Source organism: Ambystoma mexicanum, chromosome 14 (assembly GCF_040938575.1).
Source record: "Ambystoma mexicanum isolate Mex_15411 chromosome 14, UKY_AmexF1_1, whole genome shotgun sequence".
Taxonomy (NCBI): domain Eukaryota; kingdom Metazoa; phylum Chordata; class Amphibia; order Caudata; family Ambystomatidae; genus Ambystoma; species Ambystoma mexicanum.
The window spans coordinates 515,260,758-515,285,076 of NC_090940.1; positions in this window are offsets into that span (position 1 = coordinate 515,260,758).

The window sequence follows — 24,319 nt, forward strand, 5'->3', positions numbered from 1 at the left end:
GTGCAAATTATTGGTAGACTGTGGATGCAACAACAACATGTTAGGAAAATCCCAAGGACTGCTGCTAATATTGCAGCTAATTTCCATCCCCATGAGCGTACTAATTCCCAAAACCAGGAGCCTATGGTCAGCTCCCAACTTCCTGCTGGGGGGTGGAGGACGGAACTCAGGACATGTAACTTTTTTATTGCCTCAAAAATCGTAGGGGAGGAGTCACTCACAAATACGCAACATGATGACCCGACGATTTTGGAAACTCCTCCACGATCAGCCAAAATTATATCAAGAGCCATTCTATTTTGAAGTGTCAATAACCTAATTGCTTTTTCCTCCAGAGTCATATTATACAATATGTCCGTTGTTCCATTTATTGTTTTTTCTAAAATTGTGGACAGTTGTCTTATATTATACGAATTGATTGCCGGGCCCCAAAATGGTATAAATGATTTTGCTATATACTCTGCTATCAATCCTCCTTCCTCTCGTCGTGTCCTCGACCTAGATAGTTTGGCTATGTCTGACGTTTTTTAAAGGAATAATCCCGGGAAAAGGATCCCCAAGTAACAGGTACCTCCCCCATTTCTAGGCAACCATGGATAAGCTTTTTTCCCACATATGAAGTAAACAGGATCGCCTACATATACTGGTTCCTCTTCTCTCTCAAAGACTGCAATATTCATACACCTGTTGTATGTCCCCACTAAATAGGAGCCTTTCTTTCGCAAGCAAAATGGAACAGTACAGGGACTGTAATTTATCGTCTATGAGGGGGGCAATGTATCTTTACTCCCTAGCTGGTTCATGTGAAACGTGATTACAGATGATTTATATGGCACATTTAATCTATCTTGTGGAGTTACTATCAGTGTTATAATTTTTGTCCTGTGGAATATAGAGCAGCCTACAGTTTTCATTACCATTTCTTCAAATTTGTTCATGTTTGTCTTATCTAATTGACCCTTTCACTCTTATTCCATTTCCCATGATATAAGGGCTTAATGATGCATAACATGCTGAACTTAACGGTAATGGCTGCACATACCAACCTATTCCTTTTCCACCATGCTGCGGTATATGCGTGCACACCCAACAATTGTTTTTCTCAAGATTGCGTGTGTCATGTTCATTATCAGAAGTAACATGTTATTCCCATACCCTTCCCTATGTCTTTCTTCCATTGGGGATAATGTAAGAGATAACATGGACTGGGCTCTCGGTAACAGAAGCATTCCTAATAGGCATCAACACTCCTATTGGATGTATTTCCTCTAACTACCATAATATCAGGACTACTGATATCGGTGCTAATACACTCATAATGCACGTGAATATCGTAATGATTAGCATACATTTTTTTCTACAACTCTTTCTCGGCACACTGATTGTTTCTATATCTGCTACATCATCTGCATTGGTGCAGGATAGGGCCGAAGCTGGTGCAGGCATCTTCTTGATTCTTCTTCTCCAACAATGTCTGTCGTGAATAGTTCTCACCGCTGCACTTGTTGAAATTCCAGTAAGTTCAGAAATGTTATCAAAGTATTTAGGCCAGTTCTCGGCAGCCTGGATTGTTAAACGTTAGGCAAGATTATCGTGCTTTTGCACATTGCTCAAAGGACTCCAGAGCAATCATCAATTGCCTTTGTACCATATGAGCCCCGCTCGTTCGCACGGGGTGATCAACACATGGATTTTTACACATAGATAGCACCGGGAAGCCGTGTTCAAAAAGTTGTCAGATTGGCACAACCCTCACGCTCCGCTCGCCTAGGCCTCCGATTCCCACTTCATACGTGATGGGAAATAGAGGCACCAAAATGAAACACGAAGATCAGATCACTCTCGATTTTGAGAACGTAGGTTGTACCGCATTACTGTGTGATCAATGAATAGTGCAGGCGCACTTCCAGATTCAGGCTCAGTGTCAGCCTGCAGCGCAGCAAGTGATGGTGGACGCTAAAGCGTTGATGCAGGCTTCATATCAACCTGTGGTGCTGCAGATTCAACTGGGCAAAGTTGAGGCACACTCAGCTCTTTCTCCTCTTTAGCAATTCTTTCAGGCTTGGTCTCAGGCTCAGACAAATTTTGTGGCAAAGAACTGGCAATTCTGTCCTTCGCGTCGGAGGCAGCTGCTTCTTTCTCGTTGTCTGGATCAGGCAGTTCTTTCAATGGCGATGGAACTTTCTTAGTGTGGGTGGCATGTATCCATGCTTTCCGACCGTCCACACGAACTGCTGTTTGTGTTGCCAGTAGAACTTGATATGGCCCACGCCATCTTGGTGCAAGCGATGACTTTCTTTCGAAGTTCTTTATCAGGATCCAGTCGCCTGGTTGCAGAGAATGCCCCCGACCAGTATATCTGACAGGAAGAGCCTCCTGCACCTGCTGATGAATCAAACTAAGCTTTTGCATTAAGACGTTACAGTATGTACTAAGCACAGGATATTCTACTTCATTTAACAATTTAACCGTCTTGGTTGCGGTGCACACCAAACATTAGCAGGTCTCCCCACCACAATTTCATACGGGGAGAGCCCAGTCCTCGCTTGCACCGATGTGCGCATGCACAACAAAGCTATGAGTAGCGCATCCGTCCATCTCAGCTTATTCCCTGCGCATATTTTGCCTATTTTGCTCTTCAAAATGCCGTTCTGGAGTTCGACAAGACCTGCACTCAGCGGGTGTCTGGCGCAATGGAGTCGTTTATCAATCTGAAGGCCTGCACAAATCTGTAATATCACGGCGGCAACAAAGTGCGGGCCGTTGTCTGACCATATGACTCGTGGCAGGGCGAATCGGGAAAAATACTCTTTTAACATCACTTTAGCAGTGCTCATGGCTGTGCAATCCTTCAGTGGATATGCTTCCACCCATTTACTGAACGCACACACCACCACCAAAATATATTTCAAGTTCTGACATCTTTCCATCTCTATGAAATCAAAATGGATCACCTCAAAAGGCATGGAGGGGGGGGCCAAAACTCCCTGTTGGAGTAGCTGCTCCTTTTCCAACATTGTGTTGCAGGCATGTTATACAGTTCTGAACTAGTCTTTCTGCATTCTTTCTTATGTGCGTGTTCTGCCATACTGTAGTTAAATGCGGTACTATTTTTTTCGCACAGATGTGCGTGGGACTGTGGGCCATGGTGACCATTGCAGTTACATACGAGTTGGGCAGCATCCACTTTCTTCTCTCCTTATCCACCCAGCAACCTTCCAAGTCTAATTGTGCAGAGCCCTCAGCCCACCCTTTTATTTCCTCAGCGGTTGCATCAGCCTGCATCTCTTTGACTGTAACAATCCCATTTTCTTTCATGCAGGGCACTTCCTCTGTCTGTACTAACAGCATCTTGGTGCTTAAGTCAGTGGCAGTTTGTTTTGCAATCTTGTCTGCAAATGCGTTTCCTTCTCCCACTTTACATGTTACTTTTTTATGCGCTTTGCACTTTATTATGGCCAGTCGCTTTGGACACATAAGTGCAGACAGCAATCGCGCTATCAAAGGGCCATGTTGGATTCTAGTTCCGTGTGATGTTAGGAAACCCCTCTACCTCCAGAGTCGGCCTAAATTGTGCACTACCCCAAAGGCATACTGACTGTCAGTATGTATGTTTACATTCCAATTTTCAGAAATTTCACATGCTCTTGTCAGTGCTATTATCTCTGCTGCCTGCGCTGAATTGTGTGGGATTCTTTTGCTCTCTACAATCGTTTTTAGTGTTGTGATAGCATAGTCAGCATTTGATGTGCCATTAGGTAATTTGAAACAGAAGCCGTCACAAAACAATTATCCATCTGATTCTTTCAATGGGATGTCTGATAGGTCAATTCTTCCCTTCGTTTCTTCTTCAGTAACCATTAAACAATCATGAAGAGGTGATTCATTTTCACCTATTTCTTCACTGGGCAGGGGCATTAATTCTGCAGGGTTCAAAGCGCAACACCTCTGGATCTGTATATGTGGTGCGAATAGGACAATTTCATATCTAGTCAATCTAGCTGATGTGAGGTGTTGCGTCTGCGTTCTGTTTAAAAGAACATCGATGGCGTGTGGCACCATCAAAATTAGAGTATGCCCCAACACCATTCCTTCGGTTTGTTTCACTGACGCAGCAGCTGCAGCAACAGCTCGCAAACAGTGCAGCAAAGCGCATGCTACAGGGTCCAGCGTGGAAGAGAAATAGCCGAATGGTCTATTTCTTCCGCCTTGTTCCTGTGTTAAAACAGCCAGTGCGCAGCCTTCATTTTCATGCACAAATAATCTAAAAACCTTTTCATAATTTGGTGTGCCCAAAACTGAGGTGGAGCACAACTCCATTTTGAGCAGATCAAACGCTGTCTGACATTCTGCACTCCATGGCAAAGGCAACACAACATCCTTCTCTGTCAACGCCACCATTGGCTTCACAATCATTGCAAAATTTGCTATCCATTGGCGGCAATAAGAAGCCATGCCTATTACGGCTCTGACTCCCTTCTGTGTTTTTGGAATAGGCATACCAGAGATACTCTCTATCCTTTCCGGTGTCAGTCTCCTCCCCTATTTCGAAAGTAGGTAGCCCAAATAAGCCACCTCCTTTCGACAATATTGGAATTTTTTCAAACTAGCTTTATGGCCATGTTCTGCTAAATGTGACAACAACAAAACGGTACTCTTTTTACAAATTTCCTCTGTATCAGCAGCAATTAACAAATAATCTATATACTGCAATAGTACACAACCCACTGGTAATTCTAACATGTCCAATTGCTCTTGTAATGCTCTGCTGTAAATACTTGGACTCTCTGTGTAACCTTGTGGAATTCGTGTGAATGTGAATGAACGTCCTCCTAGTTTGAAAGCAAATAGGATCTCCTATCTGGGTGTATTGGAATGCTAAAAAATGCATTCTTTAGATTGACTACACTGAAATGTGAAGCCGAAGCTGGAATCATGGTCAGAATGGTAGTGACATCTGGGACCAACAGGAAGTGGGGATCAACTACTTTATTCAATGCACGTAGATCAATTATGAAACGGAACAGTATTTCATTACCTCCTTTCTTATAAACTGGATGAATAGGGCTGTTACAAGAGCTGCCACTTATCTCTTCAATTACATTTCTTTTAATCAAATCTGAGACAATGCACTTTAATGCTTTTTCACCCTCAACTGAAATTTTATACTGGGGAATCCGTGGCAATGTTACTCCCTCTTTCAAAACAATTTTTACTGCCTCTATTTTCAGACATCCAACATCATTACAATTCTTCGCCCATATACAAGTCGGCACCTTACTTAACTCTGCTGGCAGCTGTTTAGACAGGAACTCGGACACTGGTACATTTTGTGGTGCTATTGTCAAAAACCCTCAATCAGGAGTACAATGGATAATCACACTTAATTTCTTTAACAAATTCAAACCTAACAGGTTCTCACTGCAATTTTGTGTCAACAAGAACGGGCAATATTCGGTAAATGGTCCTAGCGTTATTGGTACCGATTGGGACATGGGGTTAATTACTGGGGTGCCTGCAAACCCTACTGAAACATTCTTTTGCCCTGACAGTGGTATGCCTGGAACCAAGTGATGATCTATCAAGCATTTCTGTGCACCTGTGTCCACGAGAAAAGTGTGCTCCTTATTCCTGTTAAGGAAAGCGTCTCGAGGGCGCTGAATACCTGAACTTCCGAATGTTGATCGTGGTGAGGTCGCCAGGCTGTCCGAAAGATGAATGCTGGTGTGACGCGAGAAACCGACACAAGCCTCACCCTGGAATTGACAGGGTCAGAAGTGGACCGGCTCCCAACGCCACGGAAGCGCACTTCCCTGATTTTCGTGACGTCGGGACAGTGCAAGCACTGTCATGGAAGGCGGGTCTTGATACTAAGAAGACTGTCCACAACAGGATATTACAGCAATGACTCCCAGAAATGGCAACTGGTGGAAGGCTGAAGCTTGGGAAGGTTATCCACAATGGAGTGCTGCTTTGTCTCTTGAAAATGGTAGCTGACAAAAGGCTGAGGCTTGGGCAGAATGTCCAGAGCAGAATGCAGTGATAATTCCAGGAATGGCAGCAGGCTGGCTGTAGGCAGATACTAGGCAGATACTTGGCAGAAGGTTCTGAGCAGGATGCAGAGTTGACTCCAGGAATGGCAGCTGGCAGAGAGATGCACAGTGTCTGAAGCAAAGGCTGAGAGAACTGGGAAGGGAAGGGACCCAAGCCGCCCAAAAGGGGAACCAAGGAGAACTAGGGAAACCAGAGGGAACCAACTGGGAGAGAGAGGAGGAGGGAAACCCCCCACAGGAACCACCACAGAAGACCAGGAAGGAGAAGGAATTCAGGAAGGCAGGCAGGCAGGGGTGGCTGCAACAAAGCGAGGGGCGAAGATGCGATCCAGGAAACAACCGCGTTGAGATGCGCTGAAAACTCAAAATACCGGCCCTTAAATAGGGCCGACAGCACTTGGGAGGCTTGAAACGCAAGCCGTGCTGTCCCCGGGTGCTGCCGTGCCCAAAACGAGGCTTGGGAAGCAAGCTACGGCTTCCCAAGCACTCTGTGGACGGTGCATGCGCGGAGGGAGAAACACGGCCCTCCGCGCATGCGCGAGTCCAGCTGCACGGGAAACCCGGAAGCGGCGAGTGCCGCAAAAGACCGCGGTCCTCCCAACCGGAATCGGGAATAGAGGTGCCAGGACAGGGCGCGCCGGGTCCGACAGGCGTGCCCCCTGCCCCAGGTAAGTGACGTGGTGACACTACGTCCCCTCCAAGGAAGGCCAGGTGCCCCAGGTTTCCAAGGGAAACAGTGATAGAATTCACGGACCAGACGGGGAGCATGCAAATAACTACGTGGTTCCCAAGTGCGATCACAGGCAGGGTAGCCCTTCCAGTCCACTAAGTACTGGAGAACTCCCCGTCTTATGCGCGAATCGCAAATCTCCTGCACTTCAAATTCTGGAGTACCCCGGACCACAACTGAAGCTTGACGAGGAGGAGACCGCCCAAAAGTATCAACCACGAAGGGTTTCAAAAGGGAGACGTGGAAGACAGGATGTACCCACCAGGCCTGAGGCAAACGTAAACGAAAAGCTACTGATGATAAACGCTTAGTAATCCTGAATGGGCCAAAATAGCGGGGAGCCAGCTTGGTGGGTAAATTACGCACTGGTAGATTTTTGGAGGACAACCAAACCAAATCTCCCACCCGGAAAGCAGGTTCTGGAGTACGCCCTTTATCAGCCCGTTGCTTCATACGTTCCTGTGCCTCTGCCAGGGTTCTGCGTGCCAAGGAGTGTTGATCTTGGATGGTAGTGACAAGATGATCAGCAGAAGGAACCGCGCTGGGAAGCACGGGATGAAAAGGCACCAGCCTAGGATGTTGACCAGAAGAACAGAAGAACGGACTCAGGCCGGTAGCAGAATGTACCGTGTTGTTATAGGAAACTTCAGCAAAAACCAGATGCGTTTTCCAGTTTGATTGGGTGGCATTGGCAAAGCACCAAAGGTACTGCTCCAGAGTCTGGTTAGTTCTTTCAGTTTGGCCGTTAGTGTGAGGATGATAACCCGAACTAAGTGCTCGGTGAACGCCGAGATGACCACACAACTGGCACCAGAAAGATGACAAGAACTGGGATCCACGGTCGGATATGATCTTTTCTGGTAATCCATGTATCCTGTACACGTCTTGAAGAAATGCCAAAGCCATTTGAGATGCAGTGGGTATCCTAGGAAACGGAACGAAATGGGCCGCTTTGGTAAAACAGTCCACAACAACCATGATATAGGTATATCCCTCAATGGGGGAAGCTCAACAATAAAATCGACCGCAATGGTGTGCCATGGATAAGGAGGTATCTCCGTGGGATGAAGCAATCCCAGCGGTCTCCTCCTAGGTGTCTTAGCCTGGGCACACACAGGACAGCTCCTGACATACCGGTCAACTTCATCGGCCCATCCTGGCCACCAGAACTGTCTGGAAATCAATTCTCGGGTGGCTCTTACCCCACAATGTCCACCCACTCGGGAATCATGGAACCCATGAAGTAAGAGAGTGCGAAGAGAGATTGTGGGGATATATAACCTGTTCCAATAGAAAAGCAATCCATTATGTTCGGTGATCTGAGATTGCTTCAGAAGGCTTTCCCTTGCTGGATCTGATATGGTGTCCTGAAGAATTGTCTGGAGATGAGGTAAAAGGGTGAATAGGAAATGCTTAGGAGATATTAGTGGCATATCCTTACATTCACTTCTTACGTCTTCTTCCAAAGACCGGGATAAATCGTCTGCTTTCACGTTCTGAGCACTGGGAACGTAAGTAATATGAAACTCGTAGTGAGAGAAGAAGAAGGCCCCCCGGGCCTGACGAGAAGTTCGACACTGCAGAGACCGCAAATACTGTAGGTTTCGGTGATCTGTACGAACTTCCACAGAATGATGTCCCCCAAGAAGATGATGCCTCCATTCCTCAAACGCTGCTTTTATGGGCAACAGCTCCTTTTCAATTACTGCGTAATTCCGTTCACTAGAAGTGAGTTTGCGGGAGAAATATGCCACAGGGTGTTCCATGTCCGTTCCAGATTCCTTCTGCAGGAGAACGGCACCAGTAGCAAAGTCGGAAGCATCTGCCTCCAGGATGAATGGCATTTCGTCATTGGGATGACGCAAAATGGGTGCAGAGCAGAAAGCTTGCTTCAAGGTGTCAAAAGCCTTATTAGCCTGCGAATTCCAAGGAAAGGGCACCTTGCTGCTGGTTAGTTGAGTCAAAGGAACCGTGAGTTGTGAGATGGGGTATGAATTGCCGATAAAAATTGGCAAATCCCAAAAAGCATTGAAGGGACTTCAGATCGGAAGGTTGAGTCCAGTTCTGAATGGCTTGTACCTTGGCTGGATCCATGCAGATACCTCTGCCACTGATCACATAATCCCAGAAACGCCATGCTTTCCTGATGAAAGGAACACTTCTCTGCCTTAGCGTACAGCTGGTTCTGGGAAATCCGACAAAGCACCTCCCGAACATGTTCCACATGTTGTTCCAGGGAAGCAGAAAAGATGAGAATATCATCAAGGTATACCCATACCGAGATGCCAATCAGATCACAAAAAATGTTGTCCATAAATCGCTGGAAAACAGCAGGGGCATTACATAACCCGAATGGCATTACTCGCTATTCGTAATGCCCGAAAGGAGTCTTAAATGCAGTCTTCCATTCATCGCCTTCTTTTATTCGAATCAAATGATAAGCACCGCGCAGATCCAACTTGGTAAAAATCTGGGCCGCTCGAAGAGATTCCATGATGTTCCGGATTAGGGGAAGTGGGTATCTGCCCTTTCGTGTGATGTCATTCAATTGACGATAGTCGATACAGGGACGTAAGGTACCTTCTTTCTTTTTTACAAAAAATAGAGAAAAACCAGCAGGTGACGTTGAAGGTACAATGTATCCCTTCTTGATGCAATCAGAGAGGTATTCCTGTAGAACCGTTTTCTCGGTTAGGGAGAAGGCGTACACCTTCCCATGGGGTATCACAGAACCAGGTACCAGATCTATAGCACGATCAAACATTCTGTGAGGTGGCAGAGGTATGTCCCCAGGCTCAGAAAACACGATCTGAAATTTGGAGTATTCCAGAGGGATTGGCAACAATGAGCAGAGCCCAGATGGACCAGTACTCCTCGTAAGGGGTATGGAGGTGATGCCATTCTGAGGCGCGCTGGGCGGACAACAATTACGGAGGCAATTAGCAGAAGAGAAGTCCAAAGTGCGAGCCTCCCAATTGATGGTTGGATTGTGGTGAAGAAGCCAGGTCAATCCTAAAACCACTGGATAAGAGGGTGATCTGATGACATCCAGGACGATTCTTTCCCCATGTTCTTTAATCTGGATTCGTAAACACATGGTTTGTTGACGTATTGGCCCTCAAGATAAGGGGGTTCCATCAATCACCTCTAAGGGCAGGAAGCTTCTCCGGGCGAACAAAGGTATGCCATGACATGCTGCGAATGTTTCACCGATGTAGTTTCCGGAAGCCCCACAGTCTAATAAGCCAAGTACTTCTGTCACTTTGTCTAACCATGTCAACTTCAAAACCAGTAAGACAGCCAGTTGCATGGGCTGAAGCAAAGAACTGGAATCGGAAAGGACTGAGTACAAATGAGGACCTGTCGTTGCCTCTCCTACAGACGACAGGTCATCTAGTTTTCCGACTTCCTTTGGGGACGTAGGGGACAGGAACCCAAGTAATGGCTGGCGGCCCCACAGTACAAACAAAGCCTCAGACTTCTTCTGCGCTTCCGTTCTGCTTCTGACAGTGGCCCCCTCAAAGCTCCTAACTGCATGGGTTCTGGGCCGGGGTCCGAAGACCCGGAGGTTCCAGTCGGTGTGTGGGGTGATCTTAAGAAAACTCGCTCTGCTCGACGTCTCTCTCCCTTTCGTTCTGCCAATCTATGGTCTATGCGCAAAACTTGTTCTACTAGTTGCTGGAGGGTGTCAGGCTCTGGGATGTGCAATAATTCGTCCTTATACTCGTTTCTCAATCCTCTTCGAAACAAAGTTTTCTGGGTTATTTCAGGCCACTGAGAATCGGTAGCCAATTGGTGAAAGCGACCGATATAGGCTATAATGTCCATAGATCCTTGTTTGAGGTCCATCAATTGGTTTTGTGCTGCGAAGGCCAGATTAGGTGATTGAAAGACCTCCAAAAATGCTTTTTCGAAGGCTGCAAAGTCGTTTAGAATGGGGCTATTGGCCGAAACCAAGGGGGCTGCCCAGTCAAGGGCATTTCCGGTCAAGTTTCCCAGTATATATCCAATCTTGGCCTTGTCTGAATTGAAGTAAGAGGCTCTAAAAAGGAAATGTATTTTACAATGATTGCAAAACTCTGCCACATGTCTTGAATCTCCGTCAAACTTGATAGGTGCGGTATGAGACATAGCTCCTTCACCCTGAGGTGCAACCCCAGATCCTTGAGTCACCATCTGTCTTAGACCAATGTTCCCTTGATGGAGGGCAGTCATCTCGGCTCGAAGAACTCGCATCTCTTCCCGAAGTTCTTGAGCCTCATCCATCTCAGAGTCGGAAGGCAGGCGTCTCAACCTGTTAAGGAAAGCGTCTCGAGGGCGCTGAATACCTGAACTTCCGGATGTTGATCGTGGTGAGGTCGCCAGGCTGTCCGAAAGATGAATGCTGGTGTGACGCGAGAAACCGACACAAGCCTCACCCTGGAATTGACAGGGTCAGAAGTGGACCGGAACCCAACGCCACGGAAGCACACTTCCCTGATTTTCGTGACGTTGGGACAGTGCAAGCACTGTCAGGGAAGGCGGGTCTTGATACTAAGAAGACTGTCCACAACAGGATATTACAGCAATGACTCCCAGAAATGGCAACTGGTGGAAGGCTGAAGCTTGGGAAGGTTATCCACAATGGAGTGCTGCTTTGTCTCTTGAAAATGGTAGCTGACAAAAGGCTGAGGCTTGGGAAGAATGTCCAGAGCAGAATGCAGTTATAATTCCAGGAATGGCAGCAGGCTGTAGGCAGATACTTGGCAGAAGGTTCTGAGCAGGATGCAGAGTTGACTCCAGGAATGGCAGCTGGCAGAGAGATGCACAGGGTCTGAAGCAAAGGCTGAGAGAACTGTGAAAGGAAGGGACCAAAGCCACCCAAAAGGGGAACCAAGGAGAACTAGGGAAACCAGAGGGAACCAACTGGGAGAGAGAGGAGGAGGGAAACCCCCCACAGGAACCAGCACAGAAGACCAGGAAGGAGAAGGAATTCAGGAAGGCAGGCAGGCAGGGGTGGCTGCAACACAGCGAGGGACGAAGACGTGATCCAGGAAACAACCGCGTTGAGACGTGGTGAAAACTCAAAATACCGGCCCTTAAATAGGGCCGAAAGCACCAGGGAGGCTTGAAACGCAAGCCGTGCTGTCCCCCGGTGCTGCCGTGCCCAAAACGAGGCTTGGGAGGCAAGCTATGGCTTCCCAAGCACTCTGTGGACGGCGCATGCGCGGAGGGAGAAACACGGCCCTCTGCGCATGCGCGAGTCCAGCTGCATGGGAAACCCGGAAGCGGCGAGTGCTGCAAAAGACCGCGGTCCTCCCAACCGGAATCGGGAATAGGGGCGCCAGGACAGGGGGCGCCAGGTCCATGACGTGGTGACAATTCACAACTTTCATTTCTACGTAGGGTCCTTTCTGGTGAATGGGAATAGACACTGGTTCCGACCCCTGCCGTGGGCTATCCTAGCGAGGGAATAATACGTCATCTGATGTGTAGTCACCAGAATAGTATGTATTTGGTTGAGTATCAAAAATGTTCCCGTCCTCACCTCCATTGTACTGATTCTGATTTTGGTTTTTGTTCTGATTCTGGTTGCTATTCCCCTGATTATTCTGGTTCTGCTGCGTACTATTATTTCTATCTTGTCTATGTGTTCCTGGGTGACCACTGTTCGGTCTTCTCTGGCCATATCCATTCCTGTTTTGCAAGTGCGGACATTGTGCTCGCCAATGACCTTCTCCCCTACAATATGCACACTGGTTTAGTCCAAGTGGATCTCCATGCATGTTCAAATTACTTCCTCTCCCTTGTGCGTTTCCTCTTCCTCTATTATGACCTGCTACCTGCTGTAGTAACACCCTTGTTTTTAGATTCACCCTATCTTTCACTTCTTTCTCTTTCTCTGTATTTACTCTGTTCTCATAATACTGGGCCATGTGTAATACCTCACTCAGTGATTAAGCCTGCTGTGCACTTTCAGATGTCATTATCAAGTTTTGGATCGGAGGTAACAATCCTCTCACATATTTGTCAACAAACAGTCTTTTTCCTGCCTCAGTACTTAAATCTTGCCCACTATAATCTGTAAATACTTCCTCAAATGTGTTGAAATAGTCTGTAGCCAACTCATCTTTGCCTTGTACACATGCAGTTAGTTTGACCCATACAATTCTCTTTTCTGGAACTATAGCCTTCAATCTCTGTATTATCTGTGCTGGTAATGCTGCCATATTTGACGATGGTTTTTCGCCTGCTTTTCTATCCCCATCCTCTTTTGCTAAGTTCTCCCACGTCTCTCCAAAACTATACTCATCATCTACTTTTCTTATCTGTTTCCATATGTCTGCTGGTACAATTACTGGGAACATTAAGTCTATATCGTTCATAGTAAAAATGGACGATTTCAAATAGGACTCGATTTCTTTATAGAATCCCGCTGGATTTTTTCTCAAATCAGGGATCGTTTGTTTTATATTATTCACCTCTGATCTGGCAAAAGGGACATGCACATACTGTGCTGTATAATGTGCTTCTGTCACCCACGCTGGTTGATCACCTGTTGCAGGAATTTCAACTTTTGGCCCAAAAGTGGGTGGAACCTCCCTCATGGGAAATATCGCACTCGCTTTTCCTTCTCCCGCTCTCATATTTAGCACTATTGCCAAATCAAAGGACAAGGTAGTTTCTCCTGTCTCTCGTGTGAATGCTCTCTTATACACTGCTATCAATTCAGGTGGACAACATTGCTTACTATCTATATATTTATCCTGTAAATATTCCACCATTACTTACACTGCCTTTCTTTGCATACCTAATGTATATTGATCAAATGTTTCATGTACCTCCATTGTAGGAATACTAGCGTCTGTAATCCATCTAAGCGCCTCTCTTGTGCATATTTTTGTTTCTTCACTAGCATGCTTTGACGATGGAAAAAATCGCAGCTGTACATACCCTACTGCCTCTTGCCTACCTCTTCTTACGTCTTTCTTTCGAAACCCAGGCATAGAGAACATTTCAGAATACAATTCATCAAGTTCATTTTTAAACTCAAATAGCCTATCCACATGTTCATTCATTTCTGAATCACTTTCTCTTATACGCGCAAAGGCATTTAAATCCCGCAACCTCTGCGGCGGCACCATACCAATTAACTTTTTCCATCTCTCCATCAAATATTCCCCCATGCATTTCAACAATGCCTGTTTTTCACTGAGCTTCCTATAATGGTACATTGATACCATTGTTGAGGCCTCATCATTCCCGTCAATATATATTTCTGCCTGCTCTATCAGCTCCTTCTTCCTCTCTTTGCTTATCGCACTACGGTTATTCTAGCACACGCTCTTTGTACAGACTCTACTCCTCCCATTCTGTCTTCTCTGATTACCGTGGATTCATGCTCGGTGGGCGGGGGGAGTGAAATTATGGGCAAAGGAGGGCCCGGAGCGGATGGTACAACTGGAAGGGGGAGTGGTAGCTGCGGCTGCAATGAAGGCTGGACGACGGGGGTGGGCAAAAGTTGTGCAATGGGCCATGGTACGATTATGTCAGTCTTACTTTTGGGACGTTCTTGTCTTTTTTCATTTAAAATTTTATTTATTAATTCATCCGATTAATGCAATTCTTGTTGGGGATACATTTTATCTATTCCCATTTGGAGACTTCTATCAGCCCTTCTAATTTGCTTATCCCATTCTTTTTCTTCCTGATCCAGTGCTCTATTTTCCTTTGACCTGTGCTTACACGCATGTTTCTCCCTGCTCCTCAAACAGAGCATAGCTTCCTTCCTCCAGTCTCTTATGACGTCAAATGTCGCAGGGCGTGCTTTCTTGCACAATAATACTGATTCCAAATAATCTATACGCGCCATCTCATAACTCCCATTTTTAGGCCACTGCAAGTCTTCTTTGTGTCTGGTTTGCCTATGCCAAATTTCACAAAACATTATTGCCCCTATTCCATACTTCACATACAGCTCATACGCTGGCAACCCCACAAGTGGCACAGCCTGGCCAGTTTCCAAAGATTATCTACCGCAGTGGAAAAATCCCACTAAACAGGAAGACAATTCCCCCGGCATGTTTTAATCTTTTTCGTTCCTTACCCTGGCCGTTTGATCTTGCAAGAGCAACACTCAACCAATATCAGGGTTATTAGAATCGGGGCACGACTCACCTGATCAACCAAGTCGTCTCAAAGAGACGCAATTCGTCCGTATTCTGATGCAACCAAGAATCGTTGTGTCTGCTTATCTGGCTCACTCTGCCTCGTTTCGGGACCCTCGCCTTCTCGCTCTCTGGCCGGACACGTCGATCAGTGACCGGTTGTGCACAGATCTGCAAAGCATTCTCTCTTCACTTTCACAGGGGGGCCCCGAGCGACTCTTGATCCCGGCTCGACTGTTGCGTCCTCGGTTCGTTTTTTCAGGCTTCTTCAAGTTATCACGTACACGATGGAGCAAGTGGGGGAGGGTCCCTATTCGGGCGCCATTTTGACATGGCCCCTAGGGGACACTTCCCAAAATCTAGGGTTTATTGCAAAGCAAATAGTCACAGTCGGCCGACTGGGTCTCACGTCCCGCAACGTGTGTCACCCAGACCTCGTGGGACGCAAGAGAGCGAGCATTTTACATCAGTTACATACATACAAAATGACCATCATATTATCAGTAGTGACACATTCAAAACCGCCCATAATGTATCTTTATTTGCAATGGTTCGATGATTGACAATTATGAGGAATATAACACCCTTAATACATTTATTCAGCAACAGTTGCAATTTGCAAAGATGCAGACACCATTCTTTGTTTTAGGGAACATAGTGCTCTTGTTCTACAAGCACGCTGTGTTCGCAGGAGAGACACATTCAGGCCTCACTATCTTCGAGTTTCTATTTGTGAGCTAGCGGTCAGCTCGCTCTACACGGGCTCAGTGAAGGGGGTCCGCAAAAGAGAGTATAATTCAAGCCATTAACTGCCTATTTCTACAGTTTCTGCCGTTTCAGCGAGACTAGCTGGCACCTGCTTAGTGATTAAATGCCTTACTGCTTACTTCCAAGGACTTGTGAGGGAGGAAGCCGGGGCATTGCTGTCTGGGCTGTCTGGGCTAGTTTTTCAAAATGTAACCTATGGCCTTGCTCTGTGCATGAGCGAAACGAAATAGAATTCACTTACAGCAAAGTATTTTGAACAGAAAAGCAAGGAAAGCGAAAATTATAAAATGGCGAATTCTATTACTACAAAATGGACGCTTTATGGTTATGCTGATGATTCTGTACGGACGATGCTGGATATATGATGCGGTTGGTTTGCGGCCAACATAATATATCATCTATGCTATGGTAGGGCATTTTCTAGACTAACAGATGCCCACAGGCTGTGTGGGCGCTTTAAAAATGCAAATAAATAAAATAAAGTGCGTCACTATTCGCAAAGCTATATTATTCAGTTGACTTACTATGTGATTTCTTGTGGAGTGTCACAGTACAACTGCGGAGTCGGTCGCAGAGTCTTTGGGTCTCTGTCTACACTGTTTCCAGTTTTGCCAGATTGCTACTGTGTTTGCCTGCAGTCTTTCCTTTGTGTCTGGAACCCACCCTACCCAGCCTGCTTCACTTCAAAAGCTGCCTGTCCCGAGGAGCGGACCGTGGAGTCGGTCGCAGAGTATTTGGGTCTTCGGGCTCTGCGGGACTCCTGCGGCTGCCTGGAGTCCGGCTAACATCACTTGATTTCTTGGATCAGACTGAAAACAAAGGTGAGCAAGGCTATGACCCAGTTAGCCTGTTATATTTCCCTTTTCGCCTTTTGAAGCTTGTAGCTGTGTCCCAGGTCTCCCAGGTCTCCCTGTCAGACTGTCCGGATTGCAACCATCAGCAAAGCACCTTGTGAAACCCCTTGCATGCCGTGACACCACACAAACTGCCCCCCTTCCTGTTTTTCATAGCACTCCGAGAGCGTCTTGTGGCTGCCCAGAGTGTCTCACCTTCTTGCTCCGAAACCTTGTGTCCGCTGTGTACTGAAGAGTACATCAGCGCTCAAGCTGCTCTTGCCAGACTACTCGGATAACGGCTTGGCGCGGATAAAATCTGCTAAATCCTTTGCAGGCTGTGACTTCATGGGAACTGCCCCTCCCCCCCCGATGGTTACGGCAGCCTGAGCACTATAAACTACTTACGTGGAAGACGTGAGATCTCTGTTCCCCGAGGTGTGTATCGGCACCCGGGCCGTTCCTCTTTCCCTGCTCCGATTACAGCCTGCTGCGGATGGCATCAGCTGGATCCTTTGCAGGCTGTGGCTCCGCGGGAACTGGCCCACCCCTCTGTTGGTCACAGCACTTCCGAGCACATATTGCGGTCTCCTAGAGCGTTATATAGTACCCACTCTCTGAAGAGACTGATAACAGAAAGTGTTGCTGCAAGACACGCAGTGGGGTGCCCGCTCCTTAAACCATTAACTCCGATAGAATTTTATCCTACATAAACACTGAAGCTGGTTGCGACCAGCCATTTGGCTTCTACGACCTCCACAACCCCAGAGCCAATCGAGAGCAGCGAGTGAAAGAACACGAGCTAAAACCTTTATTACCTCACACTCCGTCCATCTCTACATCTTGCTGTGACTCTCACCAGTTTCCACAGTGCCTGATTGGATGTACACTACAGTCATGCCGTTTCTGTCATGACGTCCTTGGCGTCAGAGAGCCTCCGAATAACCACCAGGTGTACAACGTACATGAGACTGCGGGGCATTTGCCTTTTGATCATGTACCTCGTCTAATTACCGCGTGACTAGATTGGAGAGAGAAACACTCATAATACACATCTGGTGTATAACGTGCATGAGACTGCTGGGCGCTTGCCCTTTGATCATGCACTTTGTCTAACTACTCTCCTATTTACCTACAAACTGGGGCAAAATCAATAAAACTATTCTTATCCATTATTGTGACGTCTGAATTAGCGGTGAGCATTGGGTAAAAGAACAGGATGCAATAATCCTTTCACAGGCCACACCGCCTACATTATTATTCTGTTTCTATTAAAAATATATACTCAGTAAGCTACCAGCAATCCACACTAATTAAGTTCGGCCAAGAACAGTAACAACTAGCATCTGTCTCCCCAGTGGAGAAATCCACGAAATTACAAGACGGCGGGAATCTGCACCCAGTGGTTCTACTTGACATCTGAACTACCAACGCCACCTAGTGAGGGAAACCTGTGAAGTTGAGATATCCTGATACGGATAGAACTCTCTGGGTGTTAGTCTCAAATTGCCATCATGTCAATCAAGACTCCCAAAGCCAATGTTCGGCCCAAAACAAGATTACGCTGTAAGCTTGGATCTGCCTCTCCTAACCCGAGTGCGAGTGAGTTGTAACAACTGACTATGAAGCAGACGATAACCAAGAAACACAAAGGTTCTCCTTTGCCTGCAACCAACTCATATGGCATAAAATATGAAGAGCCTCTGCACCCAAACCCTTCACTTGAAGACCCTACGATGAAAAACTCTAAAGATCCCACATGGCAACACATAGAATCTGAACATGTGCCCGTGGAGCAGGGACTTCCAGGCCCCACAGAAGTAGAAGCTGAGATTTCTCTACGACAATGGGCTCTCACCCTGGACAAACCAGTCAACTCTGAGGAGTTGGACGACCTAGACAGGCATCTACCTGGTCAACCTGAGACTACTACAAAAGAACGTGAGATGCCCCCAGCCAATCTGGCCACCAGGGAGGATAGTCTTCCAACCCCAAGTACTGAAGACGCCAAACTTCAGATCAAAGATGTCCAGTCATCCTATTCCAATGACACTGAGAACCTAATCCCAGATTTTTCTCCAGAAATGCAAGCCTCCAATCAATTACCACCTGTAGAAACTATACAGACTTCTGTCGCTTCGATTATCAATGAGAAACCGAAAAGTAATGCTCAGGAATTTACCTCCCGAACTGCTGACCAACAACTAGCAGAACATCTAAAGCTAGCTTGACCCACCTCGAATTCCCAAGGCACCACAACGCAAAATTCACTACCAACTATTTCAAAAAAAGAACAAGCGGGACTGGCAAAGCTAAAATGGCTCAATACCCATGCTTCCTGTTAGGCAGAATCCTGCGCAGTTCCCTTAGGGAGCACTACAGAAGATTAAGACTACAGGTAGAGCAATAAATCCCCTTTGGTATCAGTCTGTACCACAAAGTTTAGTTGGTAGCAGTGGCTGCGCAGTCAGACTTATCTCAAGAGGGAGATGAGCAGTATTCAGGGTTTACACAATAGGCCTACAGTACTGTGGCACAAGGAAACACTGACCAAAGCTTTGTATTAAAAAGTATGTATATATATATATATATATATATATATATACATATATATATATATATATATATATATATATTTATTTATTTTATACACTTCTAATAAAACACATGTATCACGGTCATCAAGCAAGTTAAATTAAGTCAAAGGAAAAATATACACACTCCCAAGTTAAATTGTAGACCAAGTGAACCAGAGTGAAAACTGAGCAAAACGGCACAGTGAAAACTACACACAAGGGATACTCTATCAATTCATCACAAGGCAGGGAAAGCACAAGTTATATAGGAATAGTGCCTTACACACCCTAGCAACACCTCCCATAAGTTTGCGAACCAGATTAAGCAAGACAGTGCATCAGTATAGGCATTACCTAAATGAAAACTGAGCAAAATGGCATTTCACAAGGTTTAAAAAGGGGAAGAAAACGGTGTGTAAGAAACTATTTCTATATAACTTGTGTATCAAATCTTTACCCCTGAAGTAAACCTATGGAAGCACAAATAGGAAAGAAATCTTCCAAAAAAGACCAATAATAAATCATCAGGTACTAAACAAAACGGCTCAGGAGCCTTTTTATGTACAGTAAACCATTCAGGAAAAAACCATTTGATCCATAATATTCCGACAGAAGAAACTGTAAAAATTCATAAGCCAGTTATACCAGAGCAGAAAACTTCAAGTCAACCACTTTCATTTCCTAATGGTAGGAAAGAACAGAATCCACTTACCGTAGATGATCTAGTAAACCTCTCAATGTACATAGATGATTATGGAGAAGACATTGTTGATAACACCTTATGTGACGACTCAAGCCTAATCATTGTCGACAAATACTTACGAAACACATCACAGAGTATCAACCTGTCATGTGAGGTCATCTCGGATGAATCTGTGGTCGATGAATGCCCCTCAACAATGGAACAGCGGTCTGATGAAGTACTTCCAGATACTACGCAACTATCCAGACCAACTAGCGACCCTCGTCCCAAGGGACCAAGAAGTCACACTGGAAATCTGTGCAAATCCGATTATGACCGGAACCGACGATGGACTCAAGAATCGGAAAAGGATGAACCGAGAAATAACAATCAGATAGTGCTCCCAGAGTTCATCAATCCGATACCGGATCGTACTCAATTTACTCTTCAATTAGAAAACCAAACAAATAAAAATGAACAACTGATATTGAACCGAACCAACACACTTCTTCTATTAAAGGCAATTCCTTATTTGAGACCGATCTCATCTTGCGATATCAAACTCATAACTTTCCAAGACCATGCTCGCCTAGAAAGAGTGACTATCGACCTTTGGGATCGATCTACAATGGAAAGAATCCTCTCACAGTCTGAAGTATTATTAAACCTGGGATTTAAATGCACCAAAATGCAATCAGAGATACCAGCTGTGCCATTACGAAGACAGAATGAGCGCTTAAATCCTCAAGTAGCCATGAATGCGGCAACCGAGTGGTCGAATCATACAACATATGATCCACACTATAGACCTCCGGTGTACCAGGAATTACCCATACCTACATCGAATAGTAAGGATAGCTACCCATTCTATCGTGAATATGAAGATTCGATGTATAACTTCTCCCAAGACCTATCTTCCGTTTCATAACCATCAACAACAAATGACTTCCAATGGTCCCTATGCACCTGGAATACGAGGGGTAATACGCATTTATTCAACCAACCAGCTGTCGACTTAGAACTAGTAACCATAGTTTGCTTACAAGAAACTTGGTTGACAACGTGTCCAAGCAGTGAAGGTTTTATCACTTTACTGAACCCAGCAATACAAGGTTCACAGGGCAGACCAATAGCAGGTTTACTGACATTAATCAAAATTCTACCACGATGGTCAATTGTAAGTTCCTTAAATGTGAACCCCTGGGTGCAGAATACCATCATTAAAATTTCACCTGCCGACACGAACAACCGGGAGCAACTCATATCCATTATGAATTTATATTGGAATCCAACATCTATGACTGACAACTTATTTCTAGATGGAGTCTTTTTAACCATAGTTGAGACAATCTCAAACCATCAGCATGTCGAAGTCATTATATGTGGGGATTTAAATATACATTTATACAACAAACTTGGTCAATGCTTGGACTTCGACAAGCTCTCAACCCGCGCGAAAAAATGGCAGAAGGAAATTGTCATTCGAAACTTGAAACAAATAGATCAACCCAAGGATCACATGAATAGATTATTACCTACATAGTCCAGTGGCAAAGCCACAGCTAAAATTGACTATGCATACCTTACATCAGAATTAATGGAATCCATCATAGAGACCTACAGCAAGCCTACGCAAAGGAGCGACCACCACCAAATAATAATAAAGGGACTTGGCCTCGCTCAAGCCAGGAAGACGAAGCCGCCATTGCATATAGAAGTCACTGGTAAAAATGGTAGATTGCGATTAACCAAAGATCAAATGAGAGGACTTACATACACATACAATTACCAACGGTGCTTGACTCTGATAAATTAAACTATGATACCTTTTTGATTCCCTTTTTTCGAGCAACGAAGAATGTTGTGAAGAATCATACTCATCAATATGACTCTGCACTTGCTGAGAAAAAAAAGAAATGCCAAAGAATATCCGCAATCTAAAACCAACAAGTGGTATATCATTCAGCGTATAGAAGAAAAAAATTAAACAAGCATATCAGGCAATTTTGTTGCAAAATGACGCAGAACGTATCATGAAGGCCCACAGGAACAACAATCCATGACTGCTCTGGAATCTTCTAAATAATAACTATAACAATGGACAACTTATGACAGCAAACGTAACTGAACAAGCTTGGATAGTTCATTTTTCAAGTATATATAACGCTTCTGTCCCTTATATGCCCGGGCTCCCACAGTCTTCGATTAAAAATTGGAAGATCCGTTATGGGAAAGAAGACCTAACTTCCATCTTCCATAAATTAAACACCTCACGAGCCCTGGGACCAGACGGCCTGTCAAACGCAGCTTTAAAACAAAATGCTGACTTATGGATTCTCTTCATGATACAGCTGCTAGAAATCATTAACAAGTTGAACAAAATTCTGCCATCCTGGAGAACAGCGATTATCGTTCCAATTTATAAGCAAGGTGTACGTGATAATCCTCAAAACTTCAGACCAATTGCATTATTAGACCCGTTTGGTAAGATCTTTGCAACACTACTTCTGAAACAACTCAAGGAATGGGTCACAAAAACTAAACGATTTGCTCCAAGACAGACTGGTTTTACATCTAACGTTGGTACCAATGTAAATCTCCTTATCATGAATCTGATTAAGAACGAACCCATCAACAAAAAAAACACCGATATATGTGGCATTTTTAGATTTACACATGGCCTTCGATTCAATATCAAGAACAAGATTATGGCAAAAATTAACAACGTGGAAATGTCCTCCGGAGATACTAGAGACCATAAAATTACTCTATTCCAATACCACAATTACTGTGAGATTATCAAAAGCTGGCATTACCACCCCTGTGATAATTACAACCAAAGGCTTAAAACAATGCTGCCCCCTTGCAGCCACCTTATACAACTTGTACACAGCGGATTGCAAAGAACATATACATGACCAGGCACTGAATCCTCCAAAATTGAATTCTGTTCCGATTCCAGCACTATTCTACGCTGATGACATTATCCTTTTGGACAAAACCATACCAGGCCTACAGCAAAGCTTACATCTCATGGGCGACTACATGAAGGCCAACGACCTGCGTATAAATACTACAAAGACCAAAATCATGGCTCTAGTTAAACTTCCATTTAAGAAGAAAAGATAGCTGAATCTGATCATTGATGATACCTACCTCAAAGAAGTATCAACCTTTAATTACCTTGGCATCACGCTGAACCAGACGAAACTAGAAAAACCTTGGTTTGATACTCTTGAAAGAAAAACTGAACTATTAGCCAGACAAGGTTGTATCCTCCATCGAAAATATGGCAAATTTTCATTTAAGCCTATCATAACCTTCTACAGGCAGAAGGTTGTCCCGGTAATAACATACGGCGGTGATGCAATGATACATTCCCAACCAGAAAACTGGACTAAACTTGAGGCAATGTTCTGGAGGAAGTTATTAAGATTGCCAGATGCATTTCCAATGGACAGAATCCGTTATGACATCGCGACGCAATCGATCGCGTCAATAGCAATCTGAAATTCAATCATGGCGCCATGCACAACACAGTCTTACGGGCATGGCAAGAACATCTACTTCAACGGCTAAAAGCTGAGGACATTTCAGTTGACACACTCATGTATAGACCACAGCATGCAAAACTTAAACTGGCAAAGAATGACTGGATTAGAACTTGTCATACTAAAACTCTATACTCCAGAAACCTCCAATGTTACTCGGATATACAAGCACTTAATGAAATCCCAAAATACTTGGAACTATTTCCTGACTCTATGGTTCGAGCTATTTACATTAAGATACGACTAAACAATTTACCCACAAGAGACAAACTAGCGACGATACGGAAAATACCGAAAAGTGAAAGACACTGCCGCTTCTGCAAAAACAGTGAGGTTCCAGAGACAATTCATCATTTAGTAATGGTCTGCGAGACCTCAAGGACCAAAGACAAATCTTTGGCAATCATTTCAACATATCAGCCCAGCAGTTGGATGAAGATTCCCGTTGGTCATTAATACTGAATGGCCGGGAATGTTTTTTTTTTCCCAATTGTGACATTTTTAGAACATGTTCTAAATCTGGATATTAGATGATGAAAATAGTAAAAAGGAAAACTGATTGACTATCTATTTTAGTTACTTGTAGAGTGAAACCAAGGAATTGTTTTTTTTTCTTTTTTTCTCTTTTTCTTTCTCTATCCTTAAACTGTAAATAATAACTAATTAAAAGTTTGTAATAAACTAAATCATTTTAAATTTAAAAAAACAACTGTTAGGGTCTACTACTCTTCAATTACTGTATGAAATCTAAAAGTAATTATTGGTGTGACTTCCCTAGAACTCCTGTTAGGTATTCCAAATAAGGTTATATGCTTTGGCATGTGTGCCTTCAAGCATAGTGGTGTGAGTTTTTATAAACGTATTTATGACTGACTAGTACTTACCCCAAGATCTAACTTAGCCTATATGTGTATTTATAATAAACCTTTATTTTTTATAATACTCCTAGTTGTCAGTGTTTCTATTGTATCCTTGGTGT